The 12,500-nt window shown below is 40.8% G+C and overlaps 1 protein-coding gene across 1 annotated transcript in view; it reads left to right on the top strand.

The window, feature by feature from the left end:
- Nucleotides 1–12,500, top strand: part of LOC311232911 (protein CEPU-1-like) — a gene marked incomplete at its 5' end in the record, with an annotated part of 148,723 nt that overhangs the window by 72,242 nt on the left and 63,981 nt on the right. The gene's annotated exons all lie outside the window — the stretch shown is intronic.

The raw sequence follows: 12,500 nt of genomic DNA, 5'->3' as shown, positions 1-12,500 counted from the left end.
ACAAAGAAATGTAAACAAAGTGCAACACCAAAGGGTGCACTTTTTCCTAAAGGTTTGACGGTATTACAGATTCTACCTTTAAAGGTACAACTATGAATATTAATGTTTTCTGCAGGTCTAAAGGCAAAAACAACACTATCAAACAATTAATGTGCATTTGTTTGTTATAGTATTATGCATTTGCTATTGGTTAGGTGTTGGGACTAACTGGCAACAGGGAGTACTAGTAGTAAACAGTTTACTAGTAAACAGGAGCACTAGTGTAGTAGAAAGCACTATAGTGTAAACTACCAGGCTGTGTGGGGGGGGGGGGGTATCTAAAATGGATATGATGTTACTGAATGGCCTCCCATAAACCACCAGCGCTGGTTAGGTAAAAACAGGAATACTTGTGAAATCATCACTTAACACTTTGGGTGCCGGCCAGAAATCCGGAAAATGCCTGTGGATTGCCAGGATTCCTGGGCGATTTTAGCATATCTCATGATCTTAGCGGAGCTATTTCTATATTTTATATTATAACTATGGGGAAATGGTTTGGCTCATTTGACGACGACAAGTTGATGTACACAATGAAAAAAAACGTTTGTTTCTGCATGTCTTCGTTCGTTCACAATTACAAGTTAAAAAACGTCAACAAAGGGTCAAAATTAGAGCTGGGCCGTTAACGGCGTTAACCTGCTGCGTTAACGCTATAATAGTATCGCGCGATAATATAATTAACACATTAATCTAAAAAAATAAATAAAAATCTTTTTTTTTTACATTTTTTTTTTTACGTTTATTTACCCAGGGTAGGTTCGCTGAGCACAGATGCTCTTTTTCAGGAACGCCCTGCTTCACATTCACTCAGTTCCATTCACACCTGGGAGCTGCCCAGTACAACCACATGTTGACACCACTGGCCACTGAGCAACTCCACTGGAGCAGTTGATTCAAGCCATGTCACATAGTTCAAGTTTGAAATGATTCTTTCTGTTTTGCTCCTGAGAGTGTGCTAGATACTGTACTGTACTGGTAATATTATTTATTTGTGTTAACTTCTGAATAAAACAACTTATTAAACACAAGTACATCTTATTGAACATTATTTTGATATTTCATTACCAATTATCATAGCAAAACAGCTTTTTCAAACAGTCTGTAATGCATTTTGGAAACGGGAGATGGGCTCATGGTGTAATGGGCCACCTGGCCTGAGAAACATAAGGAGGAAAGAAAAAGTAAGGACTTACTTCTGGTCATTATTTGGGTAGAACACACATATTTTGAATGCCTTCGGCAGGTTTTTTTTCTTTTTTTTTCGCCATTTTAATCTAGATTAATCTAGATTAAATCCAGGATTGCAGATAGATTAATCTAGATTAAAAAAAATTATCTATGCCCACCTCTAGTAAAAATACAGGTAAATTATTTAGAACAGGAGTTACAGGCACTTTTATGAAAGGTGTGCCGCCGCGCCGGCCGGGGTGATAATAGGTACTGAACGTGTTATAAAGCAATTTAGACTGGGATGGATGGATGGATGGTTTGATTGATAGATTGTTTGATAGATTGTTTTATTGGTTTGATTGATAGATTGTTTTATTGTTTTGTTGGTTGTTTGATTGATTGATTGTTTTGTTTGATTGATTGATTGTTTTGTTGGTTGTTTGATTGATTGATTGTTTGATTGTTTTATTGGTTGTTTGATTGATTGATTGTTTGATATATTGTTTTATTGGTTTGATTGATAGATTGTTTTATTGTTTTGTTGGTTGTTTGATAGATTGATTGTTTTGTTTGATTGATTGATTGTTTTGTTGGTTGTTTGATTGATTGATTGTTTGATTGTTTTATTAGTTGTATGATTGATAGATTGTTTGATAGATTGTTTTATTGGTTTGATTGATAGATTGTTTTATTGTTTTGTTGGTTGTTTGATTGATTGATTGTTTTGTTTGATTGATTGATTGCTTGTTTTGTTGGTTGTTTGATTGATTGATTGTTTTATTGGTTGTTTGATTGATTGTTTTGTTGATTGTTTGATTGATTGATTGATTGATTGATTGATTGATTGATTGATTGACAGTCCGACTGACTGACAGTCCGACTGACTGACAAACTTGAAATGCAGTAATACTATTATATCGATCAGGTGGGAATATATTGTATTGATCAGGTTAGTAGATATTGTACCGATCAGGTATTATAGATCATGTGCATGCAATAAACTAAAAAAAAACATTATGACTGTTTCTCATTCATGTACTGTGCATAATCTGCTCCTGTGTTGTAGACACTGTGTTGCTCTGTACCTACCTGTTTTCCAATTTATTCGTCCATACATGATAAACACATTCATAAAGTAATAATATCTTGTATTGATAATATATCAATTAGTTTCACCTGGAAATACTACTACCTTATCAACCACCATGCCTGGCGCTAATGAACAAGTAAGTTATAACTACTGGTGTAGGTCCAGAAAACATTATTATAAAATACAGAATACTTTACAATGCAGAAAACTTGAAACTTTGATGAAATGAACATTTTTATTGCAAAATATGTTCAATAAACTGGGTGACAAGTCATCAGTACCAACCATTGTTGCTGTGCATTAGACACATATGCTGGTAACATTCACAGTATAAAATTATGGTAATTTGGACAATAGCACGACTAAGTACTTTCTAAAGCACAGCTGAAACCTTACAATTATTCTGATACTACCACTATACTGTATAACACTATAAATATAGACTATAGGCTGATCTCAATTCAAATATCTCTCTCTCAATCTCTCTCTCTCTATCGCTCTATCTCTCTCTCTCTCTCTCCTCCAAAACCTCGTCGATTCTGGGATCGCGCAAACTTTTTATACCTGTGGTCACATTGGCCACTGCATCTGGCCAATCAAATGCCAGATTCATTGTGGGGTACAATATTCACCCTCATGTGATAGTGTTTGAAAATAAGGGGACACTGCCACCTAGTGTAATTTGAGAGGAAATGCAGTTTCCTGTTCAAATTTTCTGCCAAAAGCTCCGCGGTGAAGTTCAGACCGGGAAAATCGAAAAAGATGTAAACAGATCAAAGACGCTGTAAAGCGTCTTCTGCAACTTGAGCATGGCCGGGAATGACGCTGAAAAGCGTTTCCCGGCACCCAAAGTGTTAATATGTAAATAACACGTGTGTGTGTGTGTGTGTGTGTGAATACATTATAATTTAAAATGGTAACACCAGTTCAAACAACCTTAATAATAATCACTGTGGTTAGACTCCGACACGACAGCAGTCCTCTGCTCCATCTGCACCTACTTCATTATTAACACCATTATTCTTCACAAAAAAAAAATTTTTAACTAGGCTATTTTGCCTGAATAATTACAACATCATCTTTTTCTTTCTCCAAAAATTGGTTAAAACTAAAAACTCATTAGCATCAACAAAACAGAAAATTATATATATATACTATATACGGTGTGTGTGTATATATATATATATATATATATATATATATATATATATATATATATATATATATATATATATATATATATATATATATATATATATATATGTAACGGTTGTGACAACGTCACCTTAAACTTCGATGCCCCGAGTGGGAGTCGAACCCCGGTCTCCCACACCGCGGGCAGCAACACAGACCGATATACCAAGAGGTGAATTCACTTCTAAGTAATGGGTTTATGCGTCTTTTGAGGATGTGAGAGTGAGTTTAACCCATAGCACCGCTACTCACCCCAGCCCTTCTTGACTGCGCTTCACGATACCATCCGTTACACTATAATAATAATAGTAATAATGGATTGGATTTATATAGCGCACTTCGTGACACCCCAGTGACCCCAGAGCGCTTACAGAGTCCATTATTCGTTCATACACAGTCATACCGGTGGTGGTAAGCTACAATTGCAGCCAGAGCTGCCCTGAGGCTCACCCTCTCAAACTCACTCCAGTCCACCCAAGGCATCCGGGTCAATCAGCACCATTGTAACGGTTGTGACAACGTTACCTTAAACTTCGATGCCCCGAGTGGGAGTCGAACCCCGGTCTCCCACACCGCGGGCAGCAACACAGACCGCTATACCAAGAGGGGAGTTCACTTCTAAGTAATGGGTTTATGCGTCTTTTGAGGATGTGAGAGTGAGTTTAACCCATAGCACCGCTACTCACCCCAGCCATTCTTGACTGCGCTTCACGATACCATCCGTTACATACAGGGCCGCCTGGGAGAAATGCGAGGCCCTGTGCGAGATATAAATGTTCATACAGTCAACATATTCTTAAATATTAAAACTAAACTAAATAAACTCTCTCTCTCTCTCTCTGTACACTGTATATTGACTGTCGAACGGGAGCTCTCTCTCGCTCTCTCTCTTGCTATATGTTGACTGTATCATGCCCAGCCTCGGGCAGCGCTATTATTTAAGAATATGTTGACTGTATGAAAAAAAAAAGAAAAAAAAATTACCTTGGGGGGGGGGGGGGGGGGGGGGGGGGGGGGGCTCGCGTTTAAATATCGCACAGGGCCTCGCATTTCTCCCAGGCGGCCCTGAGTCAACATATAGCAAGAGAGAGAGCGAGTGAGAGCTCCCGTTCTACAGTCAATATACAGTGTACAGAGAGAGAGAGAGAGAGAGAGAGAGAGAGAGAGAGAGAGAGAGAGAGAGAGAGAGAGAGAGAGAGAGAGAGAGAGAGAGAGAGAGAGAGAGAAAGAGAGAGAGAGAGAGAGAGAGAGAGAGAGAGAGAGAGAGAGACATTGGAAAGAAACTTCAGACAGCCGCTGTGTTTTCCTCTTCTCATACGAAGAGAGAAGGGAAAAAGAAGGCAATACACGTCCCACTACATAGTGGTGTTTACCATAGCGGTGCCGGCAACAAGTCCCTCGCGGACTATAGCCGACTTGAGCATGGAGATATTCTCATAATGAAACACCAAGCTCACCTCCCTCGCACCAGGTGCTGACACCAGGCCACACACCGTTAGCTACTAGTACTACAACAGCTAGTCGGCCCGTTTGGCTCCCGAGAGAGAGAGAGAGAGAGAGAGAGAGAGAGAGATATCCACGGCGGGAATAGAATAGAGTGCATTAAAAACTCACCAAACGTCCAAGAGGATGGAGACAACCGCGTGGAGTTGACGAAGTTCATCTGCCGAACGACCATCCTCTTCATCTTGGCATAACAATGCTGCACGCGCTGTCTCTAGGTTAGCTAACACTAGTTAGCCTTTAGCTAAGCTAGCTACTAGCCGACATCATCATGGCTATATCCCGACTGAACCACACGTTAGCACTCAATATTATAACGTAGCTAAAGCTAACTAGCTGTCCCTGTCTTTAGCCGGGATGGCTAGCCTGACTGAACTGTCTAACATGCAACAACTTTCATCTTCAGTCCATCTGCCGAACGATGTCCTCTTCATCTTGGCTGGCATAACCTCCAATGCTGCATGCGCGAAATAGTCAGACGCTAGTGATGGGTCGGTCATGAGCGACTCGTTCATAAAAGCCGATTCATTGCCGTTAGCGTGAGTCTAATCGCTCACGTCTGGCCAATGAGTCGGTTCACGCATTTTAGGTCTGTGATGAAAAAGGGCCTCGCGGGAAGGGGGGCCTCGAAAAAAAATATTATTTATTTAAATTTTTTTTGTGCGAGGCCCCCCTTCCCGCGAGGCCCTGTGCGACCGCACTGCTCGCACACCCCCTGAGGCGGCCCTGGTTACATATATATATATATAACTATATATACTATATACTATATATATAACTATATATATATAATATAATATATATATAGGTTAAAATTAAACTCATTAGCATCAAGAAAACTGAAAATTATATATATACTATACTGTGTATATATATATATATATATATATATATATATATATATATATATATATATATATATATATATATATATATATATATATATATATATATATATATATATATATATATATATATATATATATATATATATATATAGGTTAAAACTAAAAGCTCATTAGCATCAACAAAACAGAAAATTATATATATATATATATATATATATATATATATATATATATATATATATATATATATATATATCACTACAATGATGAGAACCAAAAAAAAATACTTGAAGGTCAAAAAACAATCTTCTCTCACAACCACCACACTTTTGATTCATAATGATTATACATTAAAATATGATAAGACCAGTCTTGGAGAAGGGTGACTGACGTAAGTGTTGTTTTGTTCCGACTCTCGAGGTATTTAACATTCACCTCGCACAGTCGCTGTACATTTCACTTGTTGAGATGAATGTGCAAAAAGAAAAAATAATCCGGACAAATGTTGAATAAAAGACAACCAGATAAAAAAATGAAGTCTGTTTATGTTACTCTAAAAACAAAACGAGTGAGACTAATAGCATAATTTAGGGAGAATAATAATAATATCCAACAAATATATCAAATGATATCAAAATAAACAAGAAAGTGAATCCCTTGTTACACCCCTTAAAAAAAAAAAAAAAAAAAAAAGGAAAAACACAAAAACAACATATAATCTTATTTTCATATGACATTTTTGACATCATTATGTAGGATACCTCATGCACTCTGTGTGTATCAGTTAGTGGCTCCAGATGAGAGAAGACAAAAGCAACAAAAACAACAGAATCAAAAAGAAAACCACGCTCTGTTCAGTTCAGGCCTTTATTCCACTTCAAAGCCGGAGGAGGAAGGGCAGGAGGAGGAGGATGAAGAGTAGACAGGCTTGTGAGCAGGGACGTGCACAGGACTTTAGAGGGGCAGGTGCTCAAAGGCTGAAAAGGGCACTACACTTGTGTATATATATTAAGCGAGCGCGCTTAGCGCGATTTGTAAGGGCCCTTTTCGGGCGGGGGGCCCCCTTTTTATGCTTTTTGGGGGGTTTTGGTGATCAAATATTGAATATTGAACTATAATAATCAGTGCAGGAGCTCACTTATCCTTGAAAGACACTTTTATCACTGACTTAAAAGGCCCATACATCTCCATAAATGTTCAGGGGGGAGGGAATAAGTGCTTACCCTACAGACCCCAAGAAGTGCTGTATATTCTGTATTGTTTAATATAAATGCATTTTTTATTCCAATCCCGATTTGTATTTGAGATTCCCAAATCCCATCGGACTTGACTTCTTTGTGTCCCTCAATGAGTGTAATACCAGCATTCAACAGCGGTTTCTATCATGATCATCATCACCACCCACGCTATGCATAAAATATATAGGTCCGCGGAGAGGCATGCTGAGGAGGCCGTGCAAACTGCAATGGAATATGGGGCATCTCTCTCTCTTTACCTAATATTTTGATTCTATCCTGACATTTTTACATTTTTCAGTTGGAAGGGCAGTCTATATGCGTAACAGTAAAAAAAAAAAAAAAAAAAAAAAATTTATTTAAATTTTTTTTCAAAAAGGGCACTTTTTTGATGAGGCTCAAAAAGGCAGGTGCTCAGGCACCCCTTGGCCTCTATGTGTGCACGTGCCTGCTTGTGAGTGCATCGCCGATACGCCGCCATTTCCATCCTGCACTGCTCTCGGCTCTAGAGACGGGTAATGGGAGAGAGAGAGGGAGAGAGAGAGTGGGGGGAGACTTGAATGAGGTTCATCAATCAAGAAGATGGCGATGCCCTTCTTCTTACTCCCACCTCGAGGAGAGACGTTTTATGAACTTCTGATCTGCGGATACTAGCAGAGTGATTCACTACAATACCTTCCAGGCGCTCTACAAAGGCTCTACTCACGTCCTGCCTGTGCATGGAGAGAAGTCCCGAGTCAGGGTTAAAGTTGGTTTCTAAATTAAAACTATATAAGTAGACTATATATCATTTCACATTTTTACACCTACAGGTAAAAGAACCGTACTGCATTTTTTGATGTTTTGAAAATGTTGCATGTCGTCGGATGAAAACCCTGTTATCAACTATTTTTGTGAATTACACTTATTTTATTTCTGGTTGAATTTAAAATCAACATGGTTCTCGGAGGTTGGGGACATGTCTAATGACCACAAGGACCATGGAATCCATTCAAAACCCCAATGTGTAACTTCAACAACAACAAAAAATTCAAAAAAAAAAGTTTGTAGATGGGTGGACAATCCTGATTTGTTTGCAGTGTGGAGGCTAAAAAGTCCACAATAGAACTCAAACACGCAGTCCTAGGACAAAGAGATTCCCAAACGTCCGTCTGCAAACGTGAGACGTACTCCTGCGCTTCTTCATCCGAAGCCAACGTCTAGACGTTAGTGTTTAATGACTGACGATTAAAGGCATCTCTTTTCAGAATTAGTTCAGGATTAGGATTAGGGTTAAGATCTCGCCGCTCTATGGATCACGGACCTGCCTGCGTCTAAAATAGGTGCTGACCCCTCTAGGAGACGGACGTCATGACTCATGACAGGTGTTTAGATTGTGAACGAGGCGGTGACGACGGGGAAAGAAATGTTTGCTTCAGAACCGCTCCGCTTGACACAGCTCATACTTTACAGGCACAGAATGGTGAGCCCTGGCTGAGAGAAGAGGCCTTGGGGGGGTGGAGCCACACCGATCCATCACCACGTGCAGAGAAAACGGATGGTTTGTTGTCGAGTCGGACCCTGAAGTAAACCGCGCGTTCGCAGCAACGACAGTTTCGCTGACGGACGGCGATGTGTCCGTCGGTCCCGAAAGTTCATCCTCGCAGAACATTTCTGTCCGTCAAAATGGACCCAAATACGGAGGAGATGGCCCCGTCATCAGCCCTGTCTGACAGACGGACACTCGGAAAGATAATGAAGGGCAGATGCAGACGGACGGCCGGACGGACGGACGGACACGATGGATCAATGTAACCGGGCCCTTATGCTCTGTGTACACAACTTGGCACATCAACAAACTGACGGAGACCGCGGGTCAGTGGAGGTTGAATGATGGACAGTAATACACTAGCAGCCCCTCTGTGTGACCTTGCACCGCTCTGATGAAAGGCATGTATAGACCCGTGTGTCTCTGTCCACTACAAATGGTGCGACAGTGGCTCAGGACAGGCCGTCGTTTGGTAATCGGAAGGTTCCCGGTTCGATTCCCGCTCCTCCCCGGCAGCGTGTGTCGAAGTGTCCTTGAGCGAGACACTTAACCCCTAACTGCTCCCGATGAGCAGGTCGGCACCTTGCACGGTCGCCTCCGGCGCCAGGTGTGTGAGTGAACGGGTGAATGTGAGGAACAAATTATTTGAAAGCCCTTTGGATACAAGCGGCTAATATAAATGCACCATTTGCCAATTACAAATCAATTGCCTTGTGTACATAAACAATCTTCTTTTTAGCCTCCTGTTCCTGTACGCTGCTTCAATCTAACCTATTAAAAGGGAACAGTGATGAGCCACAGGGCTTTTTAAGACTGACACTAACCACCTGCTCTCACCCTGTCTGCACCAGATACATGGTTGTATGAACACTTGGAAATTTGCATTGTAACACCTGTGGTAAGAAGACTAATGAACCACTAATGCCATATTGTAATATTGCTTGCATTTGATACAAATCGAATGTGTTCTACTCTGTACGGCTATTGTGTTAAACCAATAGTGGTGCGGATTGACTAAAACTCATAGCATAGAGTAGTAATTCCCGGAAATGTCTGTAGCCTAGTGATGTAGCCGCACGGAGGTAGCGTTGTGATTCGGTGGCGCGGAGATGGAACCTGGGAGGGCAGCGAGTTCTGTCCCGCTCGAGAACAGGGAGCGTAATATTGACAACCGCACGAGACCTTTGTAATGAGACATTCATGAATACCGACTTCTGTCTCTCAGTCATTGGAAATGGCGGCTCGCAGGAAGAATGGAATACTTTTTGCCCAAATAACCAGACGGACCGCTTCGCCGCGTTAAGTAACAGACCCGGGGCTGCGCCAGGCTGCACTTCTTCCGCTGGTTAAGCTGTTGGAAAAGTTGTTCCCATTCAGACTTGGCCAGAAGACCTTGATTTAAAAGGTGCTATAGATACGATTCTTATGTAATCATTTAAAAAAATATTTATAATAATAATACAAAAGAAACATCCACTGGGTGGCGGGGATAGTGTGAGCCTCCCACACGTTACACCTCGCCAATGAGAGTCTGCGCTGGCAGGTGAAAAGATGTGACAGGCTTCACAGGGGACACGTGATGCAAGGCTTCTATCCTCCCTACAACCGGCCAGTGGGGGGCATATGCGAGCAACGTTCAAGACAGGGGAGGGGAGAATTGGCACAGCGGGTAATTGGGATGGGAGAAAAATAGAAAAATAGGAGAAAAAGTGGATAACATTTTTTTTTAAACATCCACAGAGCTAGATAGGTGCAGAATAAAAGTATTGCTTTTCCCTCCAAAAAAATTATTAATTTAATTTATAATAAAAAAATAATTTGGCAGGTCCGAAATGTATGTGGTTGTTTACATGTTGCGTGTGTCGTATATTTTAATCTGTTCATGAGGAATTATAGCCATACATTGAATACATTGATAGAATGTCAGTAAATACAGTGGTTAATATTACAGCGTCAGACGTCTTCTTAGAGACAGGGCTCAGTTTGTGACGAGGTCTATGCACCTTCCCGCTCTCTCAGTTCAGCTGACCAGCTGCTCCTAGTAGTGCCTACAACTAGGCGTAAGCTCAGGGGGGGCCGTGCCTTCTCCGTTGTCACCCCCAGAATGTGGAACGAGCTGCCACTGCAGATTAGGCAGGCCTCCTCACTGCCCCGTTTCAAAGGCCTCCTTAAGACCCACCTTTTCTCTCTGGCTTTCGACACCATGTAGCTTGTTGATTTTATGATCTTATTGTCTTACTGTGTTGTTGTTGTATTGTTTTGTTACTGTGTCCTTTGCTTTTAAATATGTTTTAAGTACTCTGATCTATTTAAATTTGTATTGCTGCCTATGTTTACCTTTTTTTGTCTTCTCTTTTATTGGTACTCTTGTTTTTTTTGTATCTATTTTTAGTGCTGCTTATAGTTTTTAATATGCTCCCTCTGTACAGCACTTTGTGCCCCTGTGGCTGTTAAAGCGCTTTATAAATAAAGTTGGATTGGATTGGATTGGAGCACATGTTGACGAGACAAAGGGGAGACAGCTGACAAAGGAGTCATCTGCTTATCGTCAGTGACCTCCTGACCAAATTCCTCAGAAGGTATTCAAAGCCAGACAAGCTAAGATTAGGAACAGGAGATGGGATTCGTATTTTGAGTGGGTTCTGAGTGGACAGGAAGACGATTGATTAAGCCAATCATTTTGGTGAATAGGGGGAAAACAAGGAGGGATTTCATGCTAGTGTATATAAGCTCGAGGGCAGAGAGAGAAGGCTCTCCTCCTGCTCCCCGACTGTTGCTTGACGCGGTGACGCGGTGTGAGTTTAGCATAGAAGGCTCCTGACGTCAAAGGGACTTCACATTTCTGTAATTAATTTGAAATAAAGCTTTGTAGTAATTAGGAAGTAGCCAGAGACTCATTATCCTACAACGGTATTTCATATACAATATATGACCCATCGTCTACGTCAGTGTTTCTCAAAGTGGGGGGCGCGCCCCCCAGGGGGGGCGCAGAGGCATGACAGGGGGGGCCTTGAGATTTATTAAAAAAAAAAAAAAAAAATTGGATTACAGAAAATTATCACTAAAGTGCTATCTGTTGCAGCTGCACTGTTCTCCATGAAAATAACATTTCTCAAAATCTGAAAATCATTATTTAATAAAACACAGAAAAGGATCACCAAGTTACTCTGGATAAAAAAAACCTTTACAGACAACATTGAGACAAAGCTTCCTGACACATCTCCATCCAAACTCTTGGAAGAACTCTTTGAAATCTCATCTGATACCACCTAGAGAGCTAGTTTCAGAGTGTGCTGTGGTGCTGAGTACCAAGTATCTCATCTCATGGCCCACCAAGTATCTCATGATGCAGCAGTTAAGGTGTTGATACCATTCAGCACCACATACAGGCAGGGGTCGGGAACCTATGGCTCGCGAGCCATATATGGCTCTTCTGGTGACAGCATATGGCTCCCAGAAATGTTAGTAATTTTTTTTTTCTTTTTTTTTTAATACTTGTGATATTTCTTAATAATACTGTGTCATTTTAAAGTAAACAGAAATTAGTTTTGAAGATACAGCTAATAGTATCTGTAGCTGAAGATATAGCGAGCAGAGCTGGCGAGGGAACACAGAAATAATAAGTGGACAGAAATAAAAAATCTTCAACCTGAAGACCAGCTGATTCTTAAAACTTGGAACGAGCTTCCTGTGACATACCACACAATGCAGCGTGAGTATTGCCGTATTGACCATGTTTGGCTCTACATATGCATGTGGGCAGTCATTCTCGCATATGAGGAACATTAAGACCAACCTACGCTCACGTTTAACTGATGGAAGCCTCAACGCCTGCATGAAGCTCAACCTCACCACGTATGAACCAGATTACAAGGCCATCAGCAAAACCA

This window comes from Notolepis coatsorum, assembly GCF_963971535.1.
Source record: "Notolepis coatsorum genome assembly, chromosome: 8".
In the NCBI taxonomy this organism is placed as follows: domain Eukaryota; kingdom Metazoa; phylum Chordata; class Actinopteri; order Aulopiformes; family Paralepididae; genus Notolepis; species Notolepis coatsorum.
The sequence above is the reverse complement of the archived record's forward strand: the minus strand, read 5'-3'. Positions and strand labels throughout refer to the sequence as shown.